The following is a 27,308-nucleotide window of genomic DNA, read 5'->3' on the forward strand; positions in this document are numbered from 1 at the left end:
CGGGGAGATGGCTCAGTGTAATAAGTGCTTCCCTGGCAAGCGCAAGGGTCTGAGTTCAATCCCCAGTTCTGCAAATAAATAAATAAATAAATAAATAAAATTTGTCATCTCAGTGCCTTTTCTGGGCACAGTTCCATAAATTCACACCATGCCATACTGCCCTCCATCATTGTTCCAAACCAGCCTGTCCCTGAACACTGGCCCAAGGCTGCTCTACTTCCTGTGAGCCAGACCACTCTAAGGACACCACACCCCTGTGACTACTGTGTGTGCTCTCTCTCTTTGTATGTCTGGCTCCTTTCACATACTATAAAATCTTCAAGGTTCATCTAGGTTGCAGGGCAGGTTGACATACATGGTCCTTACTTTGTAAGGCCCAATCCTATTTCATCCCATGTCATCACCATCACACTGTGTTGTTGATATTTTTTATTTTCCATGTTGCTTGGGATTGAACCCACACCTCTTGAATGCAAGACACAAACTCTACCACTAAACTACACCCACATTCTGCTGTGCTGATCCTTGAGGTGAGAGTTTTAACAGTGGACCATTTGAGAACACTAAATGCAATCCACCTGTTATTTCCTAGCTCTGAGCACCTCCCCAATCTTAATAAAAGGGACATCATTGAACCCTGGTGATCTGACCTTTGAAAAGACCCTTTCCTAGAAAACTTCATCAAAAGCCTTTCCAAGTCTAAGTTGTTTCCCCTTCTTGATGTTTCCAAAGAACTCCACCAAATGCCTCTTTTCCCTCCCCTGAGCCTGTCCCTAGCTGTGTCTTCCTGGTAACCCAGGATGACTTCTTCAAGAACACAGCTCCAAGGTCTCCCTCTCCCTTGAATGTGTCTGTTATTCTGAGTCTGGAGCAGCCAATCTGGTGTCACATGCTATATATTCCTTCAGTCACATCCTCAATAAGATAACCATCCCTTGAGCATTGCTTATCCTCTGTGTCCCTTCCAGCCTCAGTACAGAGCTGAGCAAATAACAGGATGTGAAAAGTCTCATTTAATTGTAAAGAAGGAGCTGGCTGCCTCCCCCTCAGATCAGGGTCTTCAACTAACGACTGAGCTTCAAGCTCCCTGCCACTCCCTGCAGTTATATTAAGGGTGCTCTCCAAGCCCCAGCACTCCTCGGGCTACAGGAAGAGCCAGTACCAGCACAGAGCTGAGCAGACATGGGGCAACGTTCAGTCCACACACCCTCCCTTAGCCTCCATAGCCCTCCTCTCCTGGCCTGTGGGAATACCTTATTCTCTCCTCTGCATTCCAGACCTCTCTAATCTGGCCCTGCTCATGCCCAGAATGGACCCCCATTATGTTCCTGCAAGTGTCCAATCAACAAAGATGTAGTAAGTGCTTCCTCCCCACTAAGAGTTGAGGTGCTTTGCGTGGTCTTGGTACAGTGGTGTGCTCAAGAGACAACTCAGAGGGAATGACTGATTTGCCCACACACCTGCTCTAGTGCTGTCAATTGGTGGGTTGTCTTGTGCAGGTAAGGCACTTTGCCAACTGCTTATTTCCCCTCTGTGGGGACCTGGAGCTGTATAACACCAGAGGGAGACAATTTGGTGGGAACAAAGAAGCTTTATTTTATTTTATTTTATATTTTTCAAAGAAGCTTTTTTGAATCTCCCCATCTCTCCAGTGGTCTTTTTCCCTGTGCTATGGCAGAGAGCTCCCCTTTGTCCCCTGCTTATCTCCAGTCCAGGGGACTGTTCTGCTCTTGACCTAAGAGTATAGAAGCAAGCCCATCCTTGGTACAGCCTAGGGTCCTCTCCTTAGTGGGATGTCCCTCTCTGGAAACACCACTTAGGTGACCTTGGCCAGCACCCATTCTATCCAGGTCATGTCCCCGGCTTCTGTAGCTTCACCTTGTCTCTGGAGAGCATCACAGACAGCTCTTTTCTTGGCCACACCTGTGTTTTCCCCTGGGTCTGGACATCCTGACAATGACTGCTGCCCCTTGGCCTACAGCCAAGGGCTCCCCTCAGCCCTTGTCCCACTCACCTGCCAGGAAGACTGGTGTCATCCTGGAACCAGCCCAGGCTCTGTCCTAATGTCACGACCTCCTCTTCCTCACTTCCTCCTCATCTATTCTAGGCCCAAATCTGATAGTCCATGCCAGTTCAGGGGAAAAGAGAAAGAAATAGTGGCACCTAAGGGAGCTCGGGGGGAGAGATGCAACTCCTGTGTGTCAGCCTAAGAGCATCCTGTGAAGCCGGCACCACTTCTCACCACACTCTCCACTTAGGAGAAGAAAAACTAGAACCACAACAGGAGAAACTCAGACAACTCCAGGAGAAGCCCACTTGTGGGGGGCTGAGGATCCTTTTGGAGGTCTGGGTTTTCACAACATGGTGCCATGGAATGCTGCCTTGTGGCGCACAGACCCCGCTGCTAAAAACATTTGCTGTATGTTTCACTGAAAAGTGCTTAAAAGTGCTGGTTTAGAGGTAAGCTAATAATTGGAGAGAATATTTTGGTGTGGAAAAATCTGAGTTCAAGGCTCAGCTCTGAAAACTACCCTCCGAGAGAGCCTCAGTTCTCCTATCTGTAACAGTGAGAATAACAGTGGCTCATTCATTAAGTCATTACTGTGCATTTCTTTCCTAACTTCTCTTCTGAGACATGGGGTACTAGTTGTGAATGAAGCAGGCAGATGCTGTTGTCATGAAATTCATATTCTGGTCAGGGGGCAGGCAACAAATATGTACAATGTCAGGAGGTGACAGTGACAGGTGTTTGTAAAAAGATGATGAAAAGATGCTGACGTACTAATATTTGAGCAGAGACTAAAGAGAGGAAATAGCCCATGTAGACAGTTGGCGGAAGTGTTCTCCAAACAGAGAAATCCAGGCCCTAGGGCACAGCCTCAGGTGTTTGAGGAACAGCAGGGACCTTAGTTCAGCTGAAGAGATAGGAGGGAGGGTGGGGCAGGGGTGATATCTGAAAGGGACTTGAGGGGAGGGTAAGGAGGTGGCTTTTTCTCTAGGGCACTGGGGAGCCATAGAAGGGTTTGAGCAGAGGAACAATAGGGTCCTGGACAATGTGCTGGCCCAAAGATGGAAATAGGGCACACATCTGGGTGGGAGAGAAGAGTGGTCCAAATCACAGTGCTCATGGGGAGACAGTGGGAAGTGGTCAGACTCTGAAAAATGTCAGAGGTAGAGGCAACAGGATTTACAGATAGTTTAAATGTCAAGTGTGCAGTGGCATCAAGACTTTAGTCCTGGGGAATTAGAAGAGTGGAGATTTTATTTGCTAGAGTAGAGAAGTCCAAGAGAGGAGCTGGTTTGGGAAAGAAACCAAGAAGCCAAGTGCAGGGTGTGTTGTATGAGATGTTCTTCTAGAGGAGGGGAGCACGCGACCAATTATGAGCATCTGGGTTGTAAGAAAAAGGTCAGAGCTGTGTACCCACACTTGGGTGTCACCAGCACAGAGACAGTTTACATCCTGGTAGTTGAACAAGATCATCCAGGGCTTCAATGTGGCTGAGTCCTTCACGTGGGTGTGAAGGTCAAAGAGCTAGCACAGGGAAGACACTTTGGAAGCTGTCATCTGCTAAACACATAGGAAGAACTCAGTGCACAAGGATGGCAAAGAACAAAGGGCAGAGCGAGATTTCAAGGACTATCTGTGGGTAGAATTAGAATCAGAAGACTCTTGTGCAAGGAGGACTTTAGAAGCTAAATGATGGCCCTTTTCATTCTCTCCATAAGGTACTGAGGTCAGAGAGGCTAAGGGGCTCCTTCAAGGTCACTCAGGGCATTGGTGGCTGAGCTGGCCTAGAGCCAAGAATCAGCCTGCTGGTGTGGTGCTGTTGCCAGTTCACAACAACACACCTGCTTAAATCTCTCTCTCTCTCTCTCTCTCCCCCCCCCCAAATCTGTTAACCAGAGCCAAGTAATTCTTCAAACAGAAATCTAATTATATCGCCTTGTGCTTTTACACATGCTATTTCCTCTGCCTAGAATACTCTGTGTCCTCCCACTTCTCTGTCTGGCAAATTCCTGCTCCATCTTCCACTCTCAGCTAGAATGGCCCTTTCCAGCGAAGACGTGTTTGGCCTGCCTGGTAGAATGGTCACTGGTTCTCTGAGAGCCTGTAAAACCTTGGCCAGTGGTGCTGCTATGATAAGGTCCACCTTCCCTGTTGCCTGTGTGGCTTGTCTTGTGACCTCTGTACCTCACATAGTGAGTGACACTTAAATGTTTGGGAAGGAAGGAAGGAAGGAAGGAAGCTTCTCACCTTAGTTAGAAACAATGGCAAAACTGTCATTCAGTGACACTTCACTTCCTCTGACCTGAGTATGCTTTTGGTTCTCAAAGTGACAATGACTCATGGGGTGAGAATTTGCTTTTTTTCTTTGCCATCTTTAGGCACACTGAGAAGGCAATTCTGGGATCAAGAATTATTTTTTATTTTTTTATGTGTTTATGGATTTGGTACAAGGTCTCACTACGCAGCCTAGACTTGTAGTGAGTCTCCTGTTTTCAGCCACCACAGTGCTAGAATTATGGCTTGTATCAACATGCCTGGTTTCAGTGGCTGGCGCAGCGTACCCAAAGGCAGGGCCAGCCTGGCATGTGGTGCCGGGGATTGAACCCTGGTCCCTGTGCTTGCCTTAGCAGGTGCTTAGTCCTCTGAGCTATCTCGCTGGCCCCCAAGAACTACTTGGACATTGTAAGTGATTGCTGCCTTTTGTTTTTAATTCTCTCTCTCCTATCAGTATATGAATGCAGTTGCTTGCCTTTTGCTGTAAGGCAAGATTTGTGTTTGTGTCTGGGCTAAACACACACACACCCACACGCATGCACACACACACACACACACGCACATAGAAGCACAGATGCACAGTGAGGTCTCCTGGGAGAGGTTGCCTGCTTATTTTTCAGAAGTAGCACCATCACCCAGAAAATGCTGTCAGATAAGAAGGAAGAGTTAGCCGTATACTCCCAAATTTGCTGGCCTTTAACTTGAGAATTTGTATTTCTTAATTCATTGGAAACTTAACACAAGGTAAGTTTGGAATTTCTAGGTCAAGAGTGAATTCTAGGAATTCCTTCCCACTCCCTGTGTTCACAACTTTTTAGCTTGTTTGTTTGGGGGTAATTCTGTACTAACTGCTGTATGTACATTCTGCTTAATTAATAGTATGTTGGTAGTTGGAAATTGCTCTTAATAGAAGTAATTATTGTACAGGTTATTGCAAAGGCAAAAGGGGTGCCAGAAGCTGCTGGTGGGGGGAATCAATGCCCTGAATTTTGTTCCAAGTAAATGATTCAGGTTCTAACAGGGCTGAGTTTGCTGAATGCCAGGGCAAGTGATGGCCAGGCTCATGGAGAAACTGTCCCTTTCTGAGCTCTCTTACACTGAGAACCCTTGAGTAATCACTGTTAATCAATACAGTAGAGTGGGATACAATTAGTATGAATTAGCCCACTGCTGCAAGCTGCCTGGCTCTGCACTCTGCATTTCTGAATGTCTCCCCTTCTTGGTTCCTACTTCTCCTGAACAGGAAAGTTCCCTTCCTGCCAAACCCCCTTCCTATTCAATCATAAAGTGGAGAAGAACTAGGAAGGAGCATAACATGATGGTGGGAAAGGAAGAAAGGGTAAAGGTGCAAAGAGAAGCCTGGAGAGACCATGTGTGAAGAACGAGTGAGGTTTTGAATGTCTGTTAAGAAAGAGCTTTGGGGCGGAGGATATGGCTCAGTGGAATAAGCATTTCCCTGGCAAGTGCAAAGGCCTGAGTTCAATCCCCAGTTCCACCAAAAAGAGCTTTGATGACAGAACCACCCAGAAGGCATTTGTCTATCTCCCAACAAGACAAATGGAAATCTTTCTTGCTTATTTCCTGACTGTCAGTATATGGGATATTGTCATGTTTTTTGTTTTAATCAAAACAAGCCCCCAGGGCTGGGGAGATAGCTCAGCGATCTAAACACCTGCTTGGTAAGTGTAAAGACCCAAGTTCAATCCCCGGTACCACATGCTGTGCCAGCCCTGAAACTGGACATGGCGGATGTCTATAATCCCAGCACTGAAGAGGTTGAGATAGGAAGATCACTATGAGTCTGAACTGTGTAGCAACATCCTGTATATATTTATTAAAGCCTCCATGCTGCAAACTTTTCTATACTTGAGTGGTCTCCGGAGAGTGGGGGTAGTTGCTCAGGAGGAGTCCAGAGTGGGCATCAGGAAACCTGCCTGACCCAGGTTAGGACTCTGGAGAGTGGCTGTCCAGATCTCACTGTCCTTGTCTGTGATGTGACAGGGCACCATACTCTGCATGACTTTTCCAGGTTGAGTTTCACCCCATATCACCTAGATGGGCTACCAGACTGGCGTGCCCAGATATGCCCATTTGCTTCCTATTTTCTTTTCCTCTGAACTTTTCTCTTCCTGTCCACAAATTCCCCTTCATTCCATACATTATGAATTTCAACATTTCTGTTGCTCTAAGAGGTCTTTGCCCCTGAGATTTTGCACCATTTCTCTTTTTACAGTGTCTCATAAACACCTTTCTTGGATTCTGTTCCATCATCCTTGCCAATCTGCTCCTTGCCTGGTCATAGAAGGGGCATAGGGTAGTGGCACCTGAGGGTCTCGCCGTCTCCAACCTTCTGGTTCTTCCTCCTACTCAGAATTGTGTTAAATAAATTCACACGGACCTTGTTCTAATTCTACAATTCCTAACATATTCTAGACGACTTCTAGTGTTTCCCTTTCCCTGATTTAGTCTATTTTTACTTCACAGTTCTCTTTGATTGTCTCTTCTCTGGGTTACCTTTTTAGATCTTTTGTCTTTTTCATTCATTTTCTTAGGTCACCTTTTAGAATTTTTCAAATACCTTTTCTGTTCAGCAGAGGGCTCCCTTCGCATCCCTCCCGCAGCCCGGGCAGCTAGGATCTTAAGCTTTCTCGCTAGGACTTTCCCTCCCGCCTTCCAGCCATCAGAAACCCTAGATCACTTTAACTTGTAAACAATTCGGCCTGGCTCGGTTTGGCTGCATTTAAGCGTTCTCCGCTCCAGAAAACACTCCTCCCTGTCTCGCTCAGCCCTCGGACGCCCCCCCCCCCAGCGTTCCTGATGCTGTTTTACTCCACGCAGCCTCTGCGTGTTCTTCGCCGCTCTGTGGGGTGCATATTACCAGCCCAGTGTACAGCTGAGGAAACTGAGGCTTGGGGTGGTTCTCTCCAGATCGCTTTCTGGCCCGGCCCAGCAGCTCAGCCGCACACCCCGCCGCTGCAATTCCGAATGCACCTCCCGCTTTCCTACGCTATCTCTCTTCCTTTCAAGTCAGCATTGGCAGGTCCTAGCTAATAAGGCTGGGGAATTGGGGAGCCCGGCACCTGGGGTGGAGGTTTTCAGGCTCCAAGTGTTGCAATGGCTCTAGAGAGGGGGTGACTGAGGACGGTTAGGCGGGATGTGGCAAAGGAGACAAGTGTGTGGGGACCTCGGTCCTGCAACCTGACTGGGGTTGGTGCCGGCTTAGGTTCACCTCCTAGTAACACGGTGGGCAGCTCGGGGCCGGGAGTCGGGCTGCGGGGACTTGGGGATGTAGGGCGCCCCCTCGCGTGACTGGGGCTGGCGGGTGACGCGCTGCCGCGGCAGGTCCTCTCCAACCCCCTCCTCCGTTTTGCTCCGGCTCCCCTCCTTCTCTCCTCTCGCTCCCAACTCCTCCCCCACCGCCTCTCCTCCCTCCTTCTGCTCCCTCGCTCTCCTTCTCCGGCTGTCTCCGGCGCGCGGGGTCTGGAGCTAGTTGGAGCGCGGGGGTTGGTGCCAGAGCCCAGCTCCGCGGAGCCCGGTGGGTCGCCGCGCATCCAGCGGCTGCTGAACGATCCGGAGCGCAGCGGGCACAGCCCAGGGCCGGACTGCACCGGGGCGCGAAGCACAGGGCCGGGCGCCCTTCCTGCGCTGCCGCCCTGTTCCCAGACGGGCCGCCAGCCCTCGGGTTTGCCGCCCCGCTCCGCGCAGCCAAGAGCCGCAAGGCGCGGGACCCGCACCTGCGCGTGCCGCCAGAGGTGAGTCCCGAGCCCCGGCGCTTTCCCCAGGCTAGGCTGCAAGTTGCAAACTTCAGCAACTCAGGTGGGTGGAAGGTTTGGGGCCGAGGGTGCTGGCAAGTTGGAGGCTGCAAGGAGAGGAAAGGACAGAGGGTCCTTTGGCTTCTGCACCGCTCGGCTCGGGCGCCCTCGGCGCGGCTGCGTTCTTGTCGCCCGGCTGCTTCGAGTCCCGGTGGCCCTGGGCCCTCTCCGGGCTGCAGTCAGTGCATCTGGGTTGCAGCGGTGATGAGGAGCCGGGACTCGGGCTGGAGCAGGGGATCGACGCGCGAGAGGCTCGGAGAGCCCGGGGCAGAGGCGCGGAGATCCGCCCGAGATGGAGGCTGCCAGAGAGCCGGGGATTAATCGCGAGGGGGCCGCTCGGGCGGCGAGTCGCGTGGGACGCGTGGCCCCAGAGTGTGAAGGCTCCCGCTCGGGGACCGCCTCGAGCCCACTCCGGGACACCCCTGCTCAAGCTGGACCCGGAGCGGCCCAAACTCTGCCCGCTGGGCTCGGATCAGGCGGCCCCTAGCCCGGCGCTCTCGCCTTGGCCAGTGGAGAGGGGGCGCGGCGGCGGGAACCAGGGCGAGCGGTGATCTCCGGATTTATTTTTCTCATGGTAATTTGTCTTTGTGGTTGGGGCTGCCCATTCACTTTCCGCTCACGTCTTGCGGGAGATCCAGTGCGGAGGGAGGGAGAGGGGGCGCTCCGGCACGGGGAGGGTTGGGGGGAATCCGGTCCCGGGCGAAGCCGAAAGCGAAGTGGTCGCAGGGCTAGAGAGGACCGAGCGAGGCGGATAGGAGTGGAAGAGGCGGCCGGCTTCTGGGCCCGCCGCAAACTTTAAACAAGAAGGGCCACCTGAAGCTCGGTCTTGCCCCCTTCTCGTCCTCCAGCTAGGCCGGGTCCTCCGCCGCCCCGCCCCGCCCCGCCCCGCCGCGCAAGCTTGAGTGGGCTCCGAATTCGGATGGGAACAGTCGGCCGCAGGATGCTGCGCCCCCCCCCCGCCCCTTCGGTCCTCTCCCTTTGGTGGCGTGGAGCTGGGGCGGCAGGCCACCCTCTGGCACTCTCTTCAAGGCTGACGCGGAGGGATTGGGCGTTGCAATAGAGCCTACGTCTAGGACCCTCCACGTCCTACCCTCTCTGGTCCCCATCTCCGTTGTTTCCGTCTAATTTCTAGCGAATCCAACCTCTTCCACATTCTTCACCTGCTCTCTCAGGCTCTCAACCTGCTCCTCTTCCTTCAGCCCCGGCCCCACCTCCCAGCCCTAATTCCCCTCATCTTTCAGCAGCTCCTTTCCGTCGTTCTCCAGATTCAGAGGTGTCTTCTCACCTTTCTAAGCAACCTCCAGGAAGAGGCGGATGCTCCGTTGGGCCTTAGCAATGGACCTCAAAACTAGGAAGAAAAGGAAGCAGAATAAGAGGCACCTTGGAAGGAAAACACTGTAGGTTCTAAGGGAAGAGAAAGGGCAAAACATATGGCTCTCAGGGGTAAGGGGCTGGGTGGTCTTTGGGCAGGAGAATTGTACTGGGCCTTGGGGGAGGAAAGGGGAGTTACTCTAGAGGTGAGGCTGCAGGAGCAGAAAGGTTTGTGTGCAGGAGTGTAGCGATATGGGGGCAGCTTCTTTCTGTGTACCAACACCTCCCACTACCAGTTGGAGAAGGAATGGCATCTATGCCTTCTCTTTTCTCTTTCCAGGGAGTGAATGCCAAAGCCTTCCTCCTCCAGAGTTGACAACAGCCCCCATTGTCACTGTGGACCTCAAGTACCTTTTATGTACATGCAGTGCAGTGTCCTGTGCTACCTTTTGGTAGATACAGAAGGTACAGAGCTGAGCTCCTGCTGGAGGAGGCTGCTCCATGCAGCAGTGTGATCCCAGACATTGTAGGTGTGTTTGGGTCAGAGAACGTGACATGCAAGGCAGCAAGCCTTGGTGGGAAGGGATGGTCTTAGGAGGCCTCAGGAGAGGACTAACTAAAGACATAGCATGATTCCAGTGGGATAGAGCTTGTTGAGTCTGGCTGGTGACAGAAGCTCCTCTTCCTTACCAGCTGCCTGTGCAGGAGAAGGCCTGATAGGAGGAGTTCCCTTATCACAAGAGCTGGACCAGTAAAGCAGAAAAGCCCAGAGGCCCAGCTTGGCTCTGTGGATTGCCATTTCCACTGGGGTTAAAGAACCTCAAAAACTTTCTAGTCCAAGGGTAAACCTCCTGTTTTGTTTGAAGGTCCTCCTAGTACCCTCTTCTTATTGAGGCCCCAAGCTGAAGAAGGGCTTGGAGATTGTCTATGCCAGGGGACACACAAGCTCAGATGCTTGCATAGGGAAGGCAAGTAGCAATGTGTTGAATGGCCTACTCTGTGTACAACTGGATATTCAAAGTCAAACTGGCCAAATGAAATGGTCTGGACAGTGCCAAATTATAGCCCATTAGTATTCTGACCTCCAATATGGATAGATGAAGAATTCTTTATCAGTACTGGGGAATGAACATAGAACTCTTGAAGTGAGCTACATCCCTAGGCTTTTTAATTTCTATTTTGAGACAGATTCTTGGTAAGTTGCCAAGATTCAAGGCCTTAAATTTGTGATCTTCCTGCCTCAGTTTCTGTCAGTGGTGAGATTATGTGATTGTACCATTGCACCTGGCTTAGATCAAGAAGTTGAGGGTTGGAATGTCCTATCTCTGACTCTTTGGATCTCAACATTAGCTTCACCTTCAGGTTCCACTAGGATTCTTCTATTTTATAGAACTCAGAGCATCTCTGTCCATTAATGTAAGGTTCCAGATGTAACCCCAAGACTGGAGCTCAGTTCTCCTATTTGCTTTTCCACTAGGAGCCCAGTGTATGCAAATCTATTTTATTTTTTACAGAAAAAAAACCAGTAACTTTGTTTCCCCTAATGTATCAAAACTACACTATTTGGGATGTAGATGAGAAAAGACTGAAGGCTCACATCATATGTTCAGGGATCCTGAGGAACATCCACAAAGCCCTGTACCTTAAGTGTGTGTCAGAAAAGGGGAAAAGGACTCCCGGCGGGCAGGCAGAGGGGTGGCAAGTATCTGCAGATGATCAACAAGGCAGGGGTGAAGTTCACTGGAGGGGGTACGTGTATTCAGGAAGCAGATGCCTTTGGGCTGAATTATTTGCAATAACTGACCCATGGTCATGGATATTTTTAGGCTTGGTCTTTCTCCCATATCCTACACAGAAAGTCAACAGGATAGCAACCTACATGGCTATCAATTGACTAATTAGCTATTTTCATTGAGGACTAAGGGAATAGAATGGACACAAATGACAAAAGGACAAAATCCCTGTTTAGAAGCACAGGGCTACCTTGTTACATCTGAAAGGGCCCAGGGCTGAGTTTTGGTACCCTGCTACCCGTTGCCTTCCCCTGCCAGTAGCCAGTTATTCCTGATTGTCAAGTTTTGGCTTTGTTATTGCCTGGATGTAGGATAGATGAGACTAAGAGACAATCAATTAAGGTATTCATTAATACTGAGTACCCATTACATGCCAAGCACCATGCTAAGAGCTATGGAGACCATAGTATCCAAGATTACCAAATTAAAGAGGGGAAGGTTTCCTTAGCTCAGTTTGTGGAGAATTTGGTCTATAATCAGCTGATTCCAAGGCAGAGTGGCACTTGACAGAGGGGCAATAGTTCTTGATGGCAGAAGACAGCAAAAGCAGCAAGAGCAAAAAGAGAGAAGAATGTGGGGGGGGGGAACCTCTCTCCTTCCCTTATACTGCATGTGGACTGCCTGCCCCAGCATGGGTGTAGCATTCACACCCATAATCCCAGCACTGGATCATGAATGAATCAAAAAACTCTGGAAGCCACCCCATGACTGTGTGAAGCTTTGGGGGGAACATCTAGACATAAACCATAACTATGGTAAATCTGTATAACTAGAAGAACACAATTGTCAATGTTTCCTCAGTATCTGTGATGGATCTCTCTCTCTCTCTCTCTCTCTCTCTCTCTCTCTCTCTCTCTCTCTCTCTCTCTCTGTAATTGTCTAGGTGATAGTGACAGCTATGGTGGACTGTATGCAGCTAGGGTTCACCTTAGTTGGTCCCCAGTTCTCAGAACCCTCTTTTTGCTTAGCTTTCACTCTTGACAATTGGAACTGAGTACCTCCCATGTACTTGTGGTATAGACGAAGCAAATCCAGGCATCTGGAGATTTGGAGATGTGAGCTTTTGGAAGGAAGCCTTGGTTATTTATATTTCAGAGTCTGATCCCATTCTTTCCCTTATTTAGTTACTTTGATCCCTACCTGTCTTTATTTCTCCATGACATGAGTGTATGGTATATATGTATATTGGAAGCAGTTATTTATGATAATGATTTTCTTTATATTCAGATCTTTGCATTTGAAGTTACTCATCATGAAATTTGTCTTGAATTTATGACCATATTTAACTACTTTGTCTTAAATATATGACCAGAAGCCAAAGCAAGGATCTTCTTTTGGTACTGGGGATTGAGCCCAAGACTTGCACATGCTAAGCAAGCACTTTTTCACTGAGATGTACCCCAGCCCCAAAGCAAGTGTCATGAATAATGGAATTGCATCGCCTTGTCCAAACTGAGCCCTTCTTTGGTAGCTCGTGAACAGCATCTGGAGCTTCACTGGCCTAATGCTACGCTCTTCAAATATTCTTTCCTGTGGCTTTGCTTGGATGACAGCTGGCCGAGGAGCTGATTCTCTAATGGGTGATCTGGAAAGGGATTTTGTGCATGCCAATCTCTTTCTCAGATAGTTCTCCTCCAAGAGTCTCCTTCTGAGAAATTCCTCTTATAACTGACTTGAATGCTAGCAAGTGGCAGGAAGAAGTTCCAGCTGGGAGCAGAGTTCTGAAAGGAAAGGGAGGGGACCAAGTTGAGTGTTTTGTGACTCTGCCATGTCACTTTCCTTCCCTTCTGCTTTAGTGTTTTGCCTTCCCAAGCATGAGAAATGCCAACTAGGATGGATGCTTAAATCCTGGTATGACCAAAGAGCTAACCAATAAGAAAGTATAGACTTGGTGGCCTGACAGTGAATGTAAAAACAAATGAAGGTGCTTTTCTGCAGTATGCTGAGGGATACCAGGAGGATATTAGAAGAACAGAATCCTGGCTGGAGATGGCTTGGGAGGGCTTGGCATTAAGCATATGCCCCAACAGTTGGTCCATGTCTCCTCCTCCAATCTGACTTAAAATGGGAGGACAAGGATTCATTCCACTTGCAGCACTTGAAAGCTTCAAAGGCAGCTCTGCATGTGCTGAGTCCTGCCATAACACTGCCTTCATTGATCTGCCTTTAATAAGGACAACTTAATAAGACTAGCACACACAACTCATTTGAATGTGAAGCCTTGTCAATATTATCAGAATATCTTTGCCTTTGAACCAGGAATGTCTCTGGCTGGCATCTTTCGTGATGGGAAAGGTTGGTTCTTGGAAGATGAGTGGCAACCATCTGTTCTGCCCATCCCTTGGGAATCAAATCAGAAGAGATAGGTTTCAAGAGCTGAGGGCGGAGCCTGGTTAGCCGGGAGGGAGGCTTTTCTACTCTAGTGCTCCTGCTAAACCAGCAGAGTCCTCATCTATAAAAACACAGTAGAGACTGGAGATTATACTTCCTTCTTGATTTTCTAGGAATGGTTCTTTTACTTTTGCTGTGGATTGTTTACGGGGAATGCTTTGTCCTAGGCCGGTTTCCATCCCCCTTGTGCCTTCAGAACTGCATTTTCCTTTTAGCTTTAGCTGAAGCCAAACTTCACTGGAAGGTAAGTGTGTTAGCTGTTGAGGTGTGTGTGTGTGTGTGTGTGTGTGTGTGACTGTGCACCTACACATAGATGCAGTGCATTGCAAAATGGACACTATGATTGGGCACTGGATTATCTGCCCACTGTCCCTCTACCAGAACTGACATGAGGCCACCAAGAAGGCAACTATAAGGAAAAGGCTTGTGGTGAAGCAATTGAGAGTCATTCCCTCTTGTCACCCCTGCTGGTCTAACTGAGCCAAAGTTCTCTTCCAATTGGCTCTGGTCACTGTCCTGAAGGTGCCTCAGGATCCCTACTGTACGGAGAACAAAAGAGCTGCAGTTGCCCCTTAATTATTCAGGGATGGATGGATCTGATGTATAAAGCACCCAACACCCAACCCAGGCCTCTTCTTTCCCTTCTTTTGATGCCTGAGTAATTCTATACCTGGAGTGAGGAGCTGGGAGATCTTATCACTTAATACCAACTTTTGTTTCAAGTAGCCTCTTCCCTCTGCTTCTCTTCCTTCAAGGCTCCTGGGGGAGATTTTGAGTCCTTTAGGACGCCACCTCCACCCAAAGCAGACCACTGTTAAGGTCTGCACGCTGTTCTGTTGGCTGGTGTGTTTTTCTGCCCAAAAGCAGGACAGAAGAGGAAAATACCAGTAGCACCTGTTATGCAGGGTCAAGTCCCTGTAGATTTCTCAGGATCCTGGTTTTCTTTCTTTCTCCCTTTTCATAGAGTCTGTATCTTAAGATTATAGAGCATCTGTACCCTGGGTCAAATTAGGAGTCTAAAAGTGTAGAGCAATATCTTCGTGGTGGAAGTTCCCACACAGGACGGACCTAAGTAACACCTTTGTTAACATCCATTGTTTTCTTGCATGCTGCCCAGCCCTCAGAATACCTGCCTCCTGTCACCATCTCTCCAGCTTCTAGAGTGCTGGATGTGGATGGGGAGAAGGCTGTGTGCAGGACAAGCAGTTTCATGTGGGCAGCAGTGGCTTGGTGCAGCTCTTCAGCAGATTCACTGATTCCCATAAGAACCACCTGGAAAGTTTTTAGAAATATTCATAAAAGCTCCATCCTAAGATCCAGTGAAATCAGAATTCCCAAGGGTAGAGCTTGGGTCGCTGGCATTTTGGGGGTTTCTGATATGCAGCCCTGGTTGAGAGCCACTGACCTAAATGTTTTCTAGACTCCACATAGCCCCCACCCACACCCTGTGGAATCCCTGACCCCTCAGCCCTTCACACAGCCAGGTTGCTTCTCATCGGTCCCAGTGGTGACTCCTGGCATCTAGATGGTAGCTGCTATTTGTGTACCTGGGTTCTGATCTTAGTGACTTTTTATTGTACACTAGTTTGGGAATTCCTTTTTAGTATAATTTTTTGGCCATTTTTAAAGAAACACAAAACTAATGTATATACATGGAATACTTCAGCGTATCTCTAGATATGTATACAATTAAATTGTGATCATATTTTCTAGGCTATTTTGTGAGCAGCCCTTTTCATTTAACAACATATTGTGATAATTTCCCCCATCTTGAGTGTTCCTCCAAAATGGATGTTACAAGGGATGAGTGCATGCCATCATATGGGTGTACTGTGATTTATCTCAGAAACTGTCCTTGGTTGGGCATTTAGATCATAAGCCATTTTTCACTATTATAAATAATACTGCAGTGGACATCCTTGTACATAAATCTTCGGGCCTATTGATGACTATTTCCTCAAAACGGAATTCTTAGAGTGGAATATTTAACACGGAACATTAAGATAATTTCTGAATGGCATCCTATAGCATTAATAAGTTTTTGGATTCAGAGCCCAAAAAGCAAACTATTGTTACTGAACTTTGAGGCTCTGAGTTGACTGCTTTGCCTCACCTTGAGGTCAGCATCCCTAAACTGAACTCCTTGGCTCCTTCCGGGTTAGTTCCATACAGTTCTGCTTGCCCCTTGCAATGGACTTTCAGTCTCTTCTGTCCTTGATTTCAGCATTCTTGGTTTTTCCTTTCACCTTCTCAGTCCTTGCCGTGGTCCAGCGCTTAAGCTCTCTGTACTTAGTGCTTTGAAGCTGTTGTTCTATGATACTGTTATTTACTGAGCTGCTAGTGTACACCAGTGTGCTGAACATTTTATGTGCATTATCTCTTTTCATGTTCATATGCCTTAAGTATGCATATTATTCTTGCCTCCACTTTCCCCATGAGACAACTGAAACATTGAGAGGTAAAGAAATTTGCCTAAGGTCACACAGCTTCATAGTAAGCCAAAGTAGGATTTAAGTGTAGAGCCTAGACACTTTACTACAGGTTTGTTTCTCCCTCCTCTTGAATAACTCTTAGGTTGTGTTGTTAACAGGTTGTTCATAAATGTTCTATCAGCATTGTGTGGACATGTATAGTTCCTTTTTCTAACTAAAAAGGAGTGCTTCTCACATATGAATGGCAGAAAAATAGGAGTGCTTTTCATTAATGTTTTTCTTTTATTTTTTTTCTTGATTATATCCTTGCCCCCTTTTCCAAATACTCTATGCTAGAAAATATTTCTTGCTTCCTCATTGACCAACTGTCAAGATCCCTGCAAACCTTATAGCCAAGCAGGTTCCTGTTAGGATGTATTTCTATTACTGCTTTCCCAGTGAATCAGAAGAATTTAGATGCTGCTTTCCCAGGATGGATTATATGTCAGGGAGGCATGCTATAGTAATGATGGGGGATAGGCTGTCTGACTTCTGTCAGAAGTCAAATATTGCTTGGATATAATCTTGGATATATTCTTACATTCCTGTCTCTGTAACATTATCATTGCTGAGAAGGTCAAGAAATGGCAACCGAAACTGTCCTGCTGATTCAATTCTGACCGTGACCAAGAACGAAGTGGTGATGTGACAGAGTTCTCAGATGAAAGAGAACACACCAGCCTGGCATTTGTAATGGCCAAGGAGAGAGATGACATGCCTAGAGACATGCCTTAGACCATAGGAAGTCTGACTTTAGCATGAATGGTCAAATGATTGTGTATTCCAAATGGGAAGATGGCTAATGGCAGGTGAGCTTCTGAAGAATGCAGCTTCATATTTTTATCCAAAACTGATGAAACTGGAGTAAGTGAGCTTATCAAATGTGTTGATGACAAGGCTGTGATGGGCAGCTTCTATAAAAGACAGAATAAAGATTCAAAAATGATCTCAGCAGGCTGGAATGCTGGGTTTAAACTAACAAGATGAAATGTAACAGGGGCAGATGGAAAGTTGCATTTAGATTGCAGAAATTAATTGCTTAAGTTCTTGAGGGGGTTGGCAGTCGGGGAAGACCTGATTTGGCTGAGATCCTGAGAATTAGATCTGAGGGGTTAAATTGTGCATGGGCTGCCCAGGAATCGGTGACAAGGTAATAGGGTTGTTCAAAACAACACCATGTTAAGTGGTCTCAAGACATACAGGGCCCAGATTGAGTTCTCTATGATTACTCTGTGCTTGTTCCTGGACCTGGATTGGAAAGAGGCCTATGACCAACTCAGGTATGATTAGCAGTGGGCACCTCCATAAGGAGGCAGTTGAAAAACCCAGCCTTAGAGGGTCTGGTAAAGGAGCTCTTTTCTTAGAGGGGAGAATGCCTGGGGCACAGTCATGGTGGCTGATTGAAACAAAAGCAGAGCTTCCTGTAGAAGAGAACACAGCCCAGGAGAGCTAGAAGTCCACCAGCATGGAAAGTTCCAGAAACTGTAGTTTTTAGAACAGCCAGATGCATTTTAGTGAAATAAACTTCTATTCAAGCTCTGGCTGGAAGTCCTGCTGCCAGGCTTTGGGAAACTCCTACTCTAGAGACAAATGATCAACCCAGCGTGCAATCTCTGTCTCTATGTTGCTCCAAGGCGGGACCATTCACTGCCTCTCTGACTATGCTAGAGCAACAGTTCTCAAAGTGAGGTTCCTAGTCAGCCCTGTTGGTACCACACAGAGTTTGTTAGGAATACACCCATTCTTGGTTCACACACCAGTCCTACTAAATCAACAGTTCTGGGAAAAGCAGTATATTGAAGTGGGAGTGTGTGACAAAGCCATTTCCATCCTGGGCAGGAGAGGAAAGAGAGAGAAAAGCAAGAGATCAGGGCCCCATAAACCCCATTTGAGGACCCCTCCTATGACCTACAATCCTCTCACAGGCTCCACCTCTTAAAAGTTCCACTCTTACCCAGCAGTCCACACTGGGGCTGTGAGGTTGTTTCAGATTAAGTCTATAGCAGTTGCTCATGTTGATAGTCATTGCTAGAGTCAGGTTATCCTAAGAAGTATTGTCTTGCTGGCATCACAGTTGTCTACCCCACTGAATTCTGTCATCCTCCCAGTACTCTTGGAGTCCCTCAGAGAAGCCCGGGTAGAGGCTCTGCAGTGTCTCCTCACAGCATGGGGCTCTCCTAGGTAGGGATTGGTCAACTCTTTTTGGGGGGCAGTGCTAATGATTGAACCCAGGGTCTTATGCATGCTAGGCAAGCACTCTACCATGAACTACATTCTCAGGCCCCCCATTAGCTCTTTGGCTATCAACCCCTGGACAGTGGAAAACAAGGGCTGCTTTCCTTTCTTTTCCCTTCCTGTCCCTTGTCCTCTGGTCCTTCTGTCCTATGCTTGTGAGCAAATTCATCCTTCCAGTGGGTCTCACTAAGTCTCATCTTCTCAGGCCATGAGTCTTTACTCCCCGCCCTCAGTACACAGCTCAGTCTGCTAAAGCCACAGTGTCTTGGGACCAAGGCAGTTTCATGGTAGATTCTAACTTTAAATAGCTACGAAGCCTGAGCTGCAGGTGGCAGGCAGGCAGAAATGTGAATGGATGCTTCTTGGAGCTGCCCATTGCCTCAGTTACCTGTATGAGTCCATACTGAGCCATGAGCAGGTGGAATCTTGAGTACTTTAGAGCCAGAGAGCTCATTTCTCCTCGAGGTAGCCCATTTGATTTTTCAGTCAGCAATGCCTAATAGAAAGCTCTCGTATTCCTCTGAAGTATGTTTCTGTCCTATGGGCTATTCTATTTTTCTTTTTTGTGCAGCTGTTGTTAGCAAACCCAGCCACTTTTCTGTGCCTTCCACCTCTTCCTCACTTCTGTTAGTCCTTTTGTTTGTCCCTTCACCCATGGGCAGAGGACACCAAGATCCTCTTACTTAGGCAGTCTCAAATCTAACCCTGCAGGAGAGGCCTGACCAGTACAGCCTGTCAGTCCACGTACCATACCTTCTACTAAGATAGCCTGATTTCTGAGTTGGCTATTTGGGGAAAAGTCATGAATTGCTGCTGAATTGTTGGCTTATAAACACAAACACTCCTGGGGCTCTTTCACATAAGTTATTACTTAGCCCATCTTCCTAGTTTTGTCTTTGTGCTTTGTGCTGCCATTAAAAAATCACCACAAACTAGGCAGCCTAGATAGCACATACTTGTTGTCACATGGAACTGGGGGCTTGGAGTCCAAGGTCAAGATGTTGGCAGGGCTGATTCTTTCTGGGGGATGTGGTGGAGGGACCTACTCAGTGCCTCTTCTCCAGCTTTTGGTGATTTGCTGATAGTCTTTAGTGTTTCTTGGCTTATGGAAGCAATGACCTACCTTCTGCCTTTGTCATTGCATGGTGTCCTACTTGCATGTGTGTGTCTCCAAATCTCCCATTTTTACGTATAAGACACCAGTCATGAAGCGCTTTCCTGGCAAGTGCAAAGGGCCTGAGTTCAATCCCCGGTTCTGCAAAAAAAAAAAAAAAAAAAAAAAAGACACCAGTCATGTTAGGTAAGGGGCCCATCCTGCTCTATGAATGAGAATGACCACTCGCCCAGTTGTGTCTGCAACAATTCTATTTCCATACAAGAGCACTTTCTGAGGGGTTAAAATTTCAATATATGAATTTTAGGGGGACACAGTTCAACCCATAACACCTCTGTAGCCTTTTTTTTTTTTTTTTTTTTTTTTGCAGAACCAGGGATTGAACTCAGATCCTGTGCTTGCCAGGGAAGCACTTATTCTACTGAGCCAACTCCCTGGCCCCTCTGTAGCCTTTTTGTGTCATGTTTTGGATTTTAATTTTTCCTCTAATTCATTGTCTTTTTAAGTTTAGTCCACCCTTCCAGCTGATTGAGATGTTTGGATCTTGTTTCTGGCATCCAATATATCTATTGTTGCTCCTAGCTTCAAATGTTTCCTGTGTATTGATCCAAGGAATTAGTATGATGTTAAATGGGGATGGCATAGACTGGAGCCCTGTAGCACACTCCTGGACATGTCCCTCCAAGGGCCTTGACCCGTTGGTACATACCCTCAGAATACGATTGTACACACAGCTAAGTGCCTTGCTAACTCCACCACATTTCAGCTTCCTTTCTGTAGCTTGTGCAATACAATTTCCTGAAGAGCTTGTCAGATATTTTGTTCAAGATCAGCGCTGTGGACAAGCCCCATTTCCCTCTTCTACCAACATGGTGACCCTGTCAATGGAAGAGATGAGCCTTCCCTGACAGGACTTTATTACTGAAAACACTGTCTGCCTGTAATCTCAGCTTCCTGTCCAAGTGCCCACCACCTTTTGTTTATAGTCGTTGCAAGAATTTCTCTCAGGCCGCACATCAGGTTTTCAAAAACCATATCAGACTCTTCTGGAAGTGAGAACTGTGTGGCCTGTAGGAGGCCTCCCACCTCCCTTGCTTGCCAGGTTCCTGTCAGGCTCCTGATAGGCCCTCACAGCTGTTTGGAGCCTCGTTTGCATGTTCCCTGTTCCCCTGGCTAAGTGCTTGGGCCAAGTGGCTCGAATGCATTCAGAGCAGCTGGAGCTTTGGCAGTCCTTCTGCCAGCTCGCCCTGGGACCCCAGTGCCCTGAGTGCCCCTCACTCTTTCCTTGCCAAAGAGTCCCTGATGGAGAAGACTGCCTCTGATCCAGAGACAGCAGAAGGACCTGCCTGAGGAGTCCAGAGGTCTATGGACTTGTCTACCCTAGCCTTTCAGTGTCTTTTATGGCATCCAGCTCCTCTTCCTCGCAAGTTGTTCTTCTCTTCTCCATTCATGCTGTGTGGCTCCGTGGGGTAAAGCACCTAAGCACATGTAAGCAGTCTGTGCTTCCACCTTCTAGTGCTATGTGTGAAAGCCTCATACTGCACTGAAGAGACTAGAGTGGAAGCAGCCTGGTGTGGCAAGAAAAGCTGGAAATGACACAGAACTGGGTTTGAATCTTTACTTGGCCATATACTCTTAGGGTGGTGACCTTGGACAAATGATTTCTCCTCTCTGAGACTCAACTTCCTCATCTGTAAAATGGCCACCATCCCTGCATTGAAGAGGTATTGTGGGAACTGAAGGATATTTATTCTCTTCTATAAAGGAAGTTAGGCAGAAAAGGGCCTGAGACCTCAGGTCACCAAACAAACCAGTCCTTCTGCAGAGTGAATGTGTGCATTAGTCTGAAGGCTAGAGGAGAGGGAGGCCTATGTGGAGGAGGCAGGGTCACAGGCTGGGCCCAGCAGGAGGGCCGAGGGCCAGGACTGTAGTCAGGCCATTGGCATAGAGGAGTGAGTCTGAGAGAGAATGGGAAAGAGAGGGCCTGGGACTCTGAGCAATTCCAGAAGGGATGGACTGCTGTGAGGATTCCATATTTTTGCCAAGAGCTTATGTTGTAGCTGGCCACTTAAAAAAAGTGTGACTATTAGTTCATGAAGTCTTGAGGGCAGGTGTGATTTTATTCCCCATCGTGTGGTTAGGGTGACTGAAGTATGCCGAACTCTGAGGATGTGAGATCCCTAGTGAGCCTGCGCTGGCTCTCATGCCCTGTGGGCCAACTGCCTGCCAGCTCTCTGCTCCTTTCTGTCTCACTGTTGTGCTGATCTGCTCCCATTGCCCCTTCATCCACCTTGTTCCCTGTTCTTGGCTCTGTGCCATAGAATACTGCACTGAAACCTGCAGTCCTGCATCTCCTCCTCAGGAGCCCTCCAGGTCCTCCCTTTCCTTCAAATCAGCCTGAGAGAAAAGAATTTCAGTCAGACTCCAGCCCTTTGAAAGCCACTCTGGTGTGGGATATTGGGAGCTCTTTAGGGTTGTGGTGGAGGTTGGAGGAACAAGAAGGGAGGGGAGGTGTTACCCTCTTGGCTCCTCAGCTCTGGTCCTCTGGGTGTGGGTGTGAGGAGGGTTGCTACTCTGGGCAAGATGGCTGCCACTCCTCATTTTCCCATGGCTTTAATTATGCTTCATGGCCCTGTCCTGCTGGGAGAGAGGATTGCTTGGAGATTGTCACACTGAGCTGAATATCTAAAACATTCTATTTCAGAAGTTTCTCTTGAGAGGGCAGGGCTGGGACCAGGATGGGGTAGGGATCAGGAAACATGTAGGTGACCTTCTCAGGCCTGGTTTTCTTCTGGGGATTGAGAGGTAAGATTTCTGTAGACAGTGAGCTATGTCTGCATCTAGAGGCTCAGAGGAAAAGGCAAAGGAAGCCCTAGGGGCCAGTGAGTGCCTCCACCCCAGGACTCATTCTGGAGACTTGCTTTGTATTTCCAAGTAATAGCCACCATGCGTAAGGACCAACCAGAGCCTGCCTAGTGCTTCTTTCTTCATAAAGGCCTCTGAAGCAGAGATGGACCCCAGGGTAGATGGAAGGAAAGACCCTAGAAGAGATGAAGGAGTTTCCTGGACATCCCACACCCACGCATAGGTGGAGGCAGGATACGTCTCAAATCTGGTGAGCCAGAGCTCCTCTTCCCAGCAGTGGGCCTATGCTGGGAGCAAGAGGGCTACCACACCCAAGTGGCGGGGGCGGGGGGATGGCTGCACACTGGAGGGGGAGGCAGACATCCCAGGAATGTTGTGTCTTCCTGTGAGGGTGTTGTTCAGAAATTCTGTTGCTGCCGGGAGTCTGGGGATGGTTCTAGGTCATTCTGTGTCCTGAGAAGTAGTGGGAAGCTTTTATGAGAAGCCACTTTTCTTAGTCACTTTCTTCATTAATGGGACAAATGCCAGACACCTCCAATTTAAGGGAGAAGAGGTTTACTTTGGCTCATACTTCAGTCAGTCATTGGCTGGCTCCAAAGCAGCAGGGGATGGCAGCAGGACAAGGCAGCAGGGCATGGCAGAAGAGTGCTGTTCAAGGCATGGCAGATAGGAAGCAGAGGGTAGGGAGTAATGAGGAGGGAAATACACCCTGCCAGGCCACACTCCCCGTGACCTACCTCTTCTGACCAGAACTGACCTCCTAACAGCACGTCAGCCATAGCACCCATAATCTAAGCACCTTCCAAAAGCCCTGACTTTGAATACAGGAGGCTCCTGAGGGACATCTAGATAGAAACCGTAATAACTCCACCCTATCCTTCCACCAAAAGTTGTATTCTCAGCCAGCTCTCTGTCTCTTCTCCCTCCACCCACCTCTTTCTCTCTGTCTCTTCACTTGCCCGTGGCCTAGATGTGTCAGGAGCCTGTGTCCTGGCCCTCTTTCCGAGGAGTGTGTCAGCCTTGACACAGACTGTGTGGTGCATGTCTATTGGGGCACAGGCTTCATTTCACTCAGGACCAAGGGTCTGCTGTCCTGAGGTCCCACCTACCAGCCGGCTCTGAATTTAGAATCGCCTTTGTTCTTGGACAACAGTCTAGACTCCATCTCATCTCTGCGTAGATATGCAAGGGATCGGGCTAAGTCCAGGCCCCGCAATAAACCCTGGACATTCTGTAGTCCTTGGTACTGAAACTGTACCATGAACTATGCTCAACTTATGTGTGAGGAGGCTACGTTAGGTGACCAAGTCGTAGGGGTTGGGTATTCTGTTCTCTAACCATAAGCTTTCTAGTCCCCAGGGAACCATCCTGAGAAATGTTCTCTCATCTTATGAGTGGCAAACCTGTGACTCTGGTACTTCAGTAGCTGGCCCAGGTCATACTCTACCTTCAGCTCTCTGCTCCCATCCTCTGATAGGCCTGGGGTCAGCATGGCAGCCATCAGAAAAAAAGGGCTCAGCTGTTACCTGAGAGGGGCTTACTAACTGTGAGCACACTGAATGGAGGCGGCTGGGCTGTGAAGAAATGGGCTGCTTCTGTGTCAGGACTGCTGTGGCCTCCAACACCATCCCACATGCAGGAAAGAGAGAGCTGGAACCTGGTGCCAGGGGTGCTCGGGGCTAGCAGGCTACAGTGCCCACCCTAGCCTTCCTGTCACACACTGGGCCACTTGACCCGCCTTGTCAGCTTCTCTGACTACTTCCAACTGACCTTATGTCCAGTACACGTGATTGTCATTTTTATTTGTCACATATTTAGCACCCTCATGTCCCTGGCCTCTGCTGGAAGCTGGAGAGATGAGTGAATAAAGCCCAGCTCCAGCCTTCTGGTCAATCCCTGGGGAAAAGTTGTGAGAGACAGGTTGCCAACACCCAAAGGTTTGCTGCCTTCCTGGCACCGCCTAATTTGCCTAAAGGGCTGAAGCTCGCTTGTCTCAGGTGAGCGTGGTCCCTAGTAATTTACCCTGCCCCAGGCTAAATGATGATGAGGATATGGCAGAAAGCATTTCTAATGCAGTGGTTTAGTAGTTCTAGAACTTTCACACCCTTATTTCCTTCTCCTGGCATTTGCAATTTCCTTCACTGAACTCCACATGCAGCACTGTTTTAAAGCTTCACATACATTATCTCATTTAATACTCAAAATACTCAAATGGTTATACCTATTTGACAGGTGAAGAAATTCTCCAGAAAGAAGGTGACTGTTCTAAACCCTTGTCCTCCAGTTCAAATTCCACGCTCTGTGGCCTGTCTTGCTGTGTGGCTTCTGCTGTCGGTTTGTTCCAGGGGCTATGGAGTGCAGCTCTGGTTCCAGGCCCTGGGTAGATTACCCCAAAGCCCTCCATGCCTCTCACCCACTCAGAGTGAGCCTGTTCTGTTCTTCCAGGTACACTGTCAGGTCATCCTAGGGGCTCTCAGTACCTTCTTAGGGATCCTTGGGTGAATCAGGCACCTCTTTTGTCTTTGCCCTCAATGCCTACAGCCAGCAGGGCTGCACGGTTGTGTGATAGTCTCCCTGCATGAGCCCTGTCTCTCAGGGCAGGGACAGAGCCAGCTATATCTCTGTGCCCTTTACCCACTCAACGCTTGGCCTGGGGGCCTCGATAAGTGTGTTGAGTTATTGTTAGAGACATGTAAAGCAACAGAATAGCCCAGTTCCCTGCCCTTGTATCTTTCTTTCAATATATGGGTGGTGTGTGTTCCCCATAAGGTCCCCTTAATTTTATATTTGCACTATAGGGTGAGGAACACAGGTCCTGAATACTCAGGATTTCAAGGGCCCTTTGTGGGTCTCAGTAGCTGGAAATAGAGCAGGGATATAGGCAGGGTCTTTTGTGAAGCAGCTATGGAATAACATTCTCTCTCTTTCTCTCTCTCTTGCTCTCTCGCTCTCTCTCTCCCCATTTCTCCTTCCCCCCATTCCCTCCCTCTCTCTTTACACATTGATAAATAAGAATGGAAGCAATGAATCCTTAGGTACATGGGTGGGAAGGGGATACCTTCTGTACTTTCTGTTTATGCCTGATGTATTCACAAGAGCTGTGGAGAATTGAAACTACAGAAAGAACATGGACCCTCCCTCAGCCAGAGAGCCAGAGTTCCCTGTCCTCACCCGCTGCCCCACTCTGTGTTCTTCCCTTTGGCAAGTGAGGAAATGCAGTAGAAAGTAGAGGAGTCTCTAAGTCCTGCTCCCCAGGGAGTGGAAAAGGGAGCGTGGGTGCATTTGATAGGGGCCTGAGTAAAACTGCCTTTCATCTCAGGCTGAAACTGAGCCTTGATTTCCTGCCAGCCGCTGTGTCCAAAGCAATTGCCCTGCCACAGGCCCACTGACTCTGCATCTTATGCAGCCTTGTTGAACATGGTGTGGCACTGATGAAGCAGGCTGGGTCCGGGAGCTTGGTTCCCTGTGCCCAGCAGCCAGAGCACATCAAAGGTGCACCTGCAATGGGGGCAGGGTGCTGCCCATGGCTGGCCTTGGGTGACACCCAGCCCCAGCAGCTGCAGTTCTGTCCCCCATCTCCTGCTGAAGGTCTCTGCCCCCACCTGATTCCCAGAGCTAGGCACAAGGACACTCCTGCCACATCCTGCCATTTGAATGGTCCTGCCTCTCTGCTCTTCTCCTCAGTCTGGCCCTTCTTCAAAACCTCCACCCACTCCCTCTGACTGGCCCTGGATGTTTGGTGCTTTTTCTCTTATCTGCCAAGTTGTCCACAGTGTGGTTCTTTTCTGTCCTAACTCTGTGCTCCCCCAAAGTCAGTTGGTAGCCCCTTGCAAAGCCTGCTCCTTGGCTCGGTGGAGCTCACTGCTAGAGCATGTGCTTATCACGCATAGGCCTTGGCACCAAAAAGAAAAAAGAAAGAAAACCTGATCCTTCCCTAGCTTCCTCTAGCCAGCTTCACACCTTGTCTTCCTGTTCCCTTATCTGCCGGCTCCATTGTTATTCTCATCCCACCCACCCAAGCAGGACAGAGCAAGCCCTGCTGTACCCAGCATCCCAGCCTCACTAGATGAAGGGGTCCCTTCTATGGAATGTTTTCAAGTTGTTTTGTGTGTATGTGTGTGTGTGGTGGTGGGGGGGGTGTTATGTGTTCCTGGACATTAAACTCAGGGTCTTCACCCTAAACTATATCCCTAAAGTTTTTGAATTTTGAGACAGGTCTCACTAACTTGCTAATTGTCCAGGCTAGGCTCAGATTTGTCATCCTCCTGCTTCAGGCTTCCAGGATGCTGGGATTATGGGCCTGCCACTACCTCAGGCTCCAAGTTGTCTTTTAACCAATGCCTACTGTGCACCCACATGGTAGGATGCTTCTTCTAAGGCTTAGGAAGCAGAAGAAATGACAAGATGCCCTTCCCTCATCGAGCTTATGTTCTAATTATGGACACAATAAATTATATAGTGAGCACCACAGGTACTATAAGTATATGTGAAGATAATAAACTTGTAGCAAGGTACAGTCTTTATTTTCTGGTACTGGGGCTTCAACCCAGGGCCTTGTACACCCAAAGCAAACACTCTTTCACTGAGCTACATCTCCACCCCCACCGCTTTTTATATTTTTATTTTGAGGCAGGGGCATGTTAAGCTCCCTGGCTGGCTTCAGACTTGCAATCCCCTGCCTGGGCCTCCAAGTGGCCAAGATCGTAGGAGAGCACCACTGCAGCCACCCTTTTGTCTTGCTTCTACTGTTGGCAGGAATACGGTTTGAATATACCCCAGCGTAGATCAAGCAGAGTTCCCACGCACCTCTACCTTTGCCTCCATTCTTACCTCTATTGTGCCTTTCTTGTTTCATTTAATCCCTCCCCCGCTTTTTTTGTTTCTTTGGGTGTATTTTTATCTATTATTTATTTATTTATTTATTTATATTTTTTAAAAATATTTATTTGTGTATGTGTGTGTGTGTGTGTGTGTGTGTGTGGCCAGCTCAGCCCACCTCAGGGCGGGGCTGGCTAGCATGTGGTGCTGGGGGAT

At 48.5% G+C, this 27,308-nt stretch overlaps 1 protein-coding gene across 2 annotated transcripts in view; it reads left to right on the forward strand.

The window, feature by feature from the left end:
* The first annotated feature begins 7,699 nt into the window (after positions 1-7,699).
* Positions 7,700-27,308, forward strand: part of Sema5b (semaphorin 5B) — a 113,760-nt gene continuing 94,151 nt past the window's right edge. For both annotated transcript variants that reach the window (XM_004642185.2, XM_023702272.1), the window contains exon 1: positions 7,700-8,034. The gene's annotated coding sequence lies outside the window, so the exon portion shown is untranslated. The remainder of the gene's footprint in view (positions 8,035-27,308) is intronic.

The sequence above is a fragment of the Octodon degus genome, unplaced genomic scaffold, assembly GCF_000260255.1.
Source record: "Octodon degus isolate 3935 unplaced genomic scaffold, OctDeg1.0 scaffold00147, whole genome shotgun sequence".
NCBI lineage: Eukaryota > Metazoa > Chordata > Mammalia > Rodentia > Octodontidae > Octodon > Octodon degus.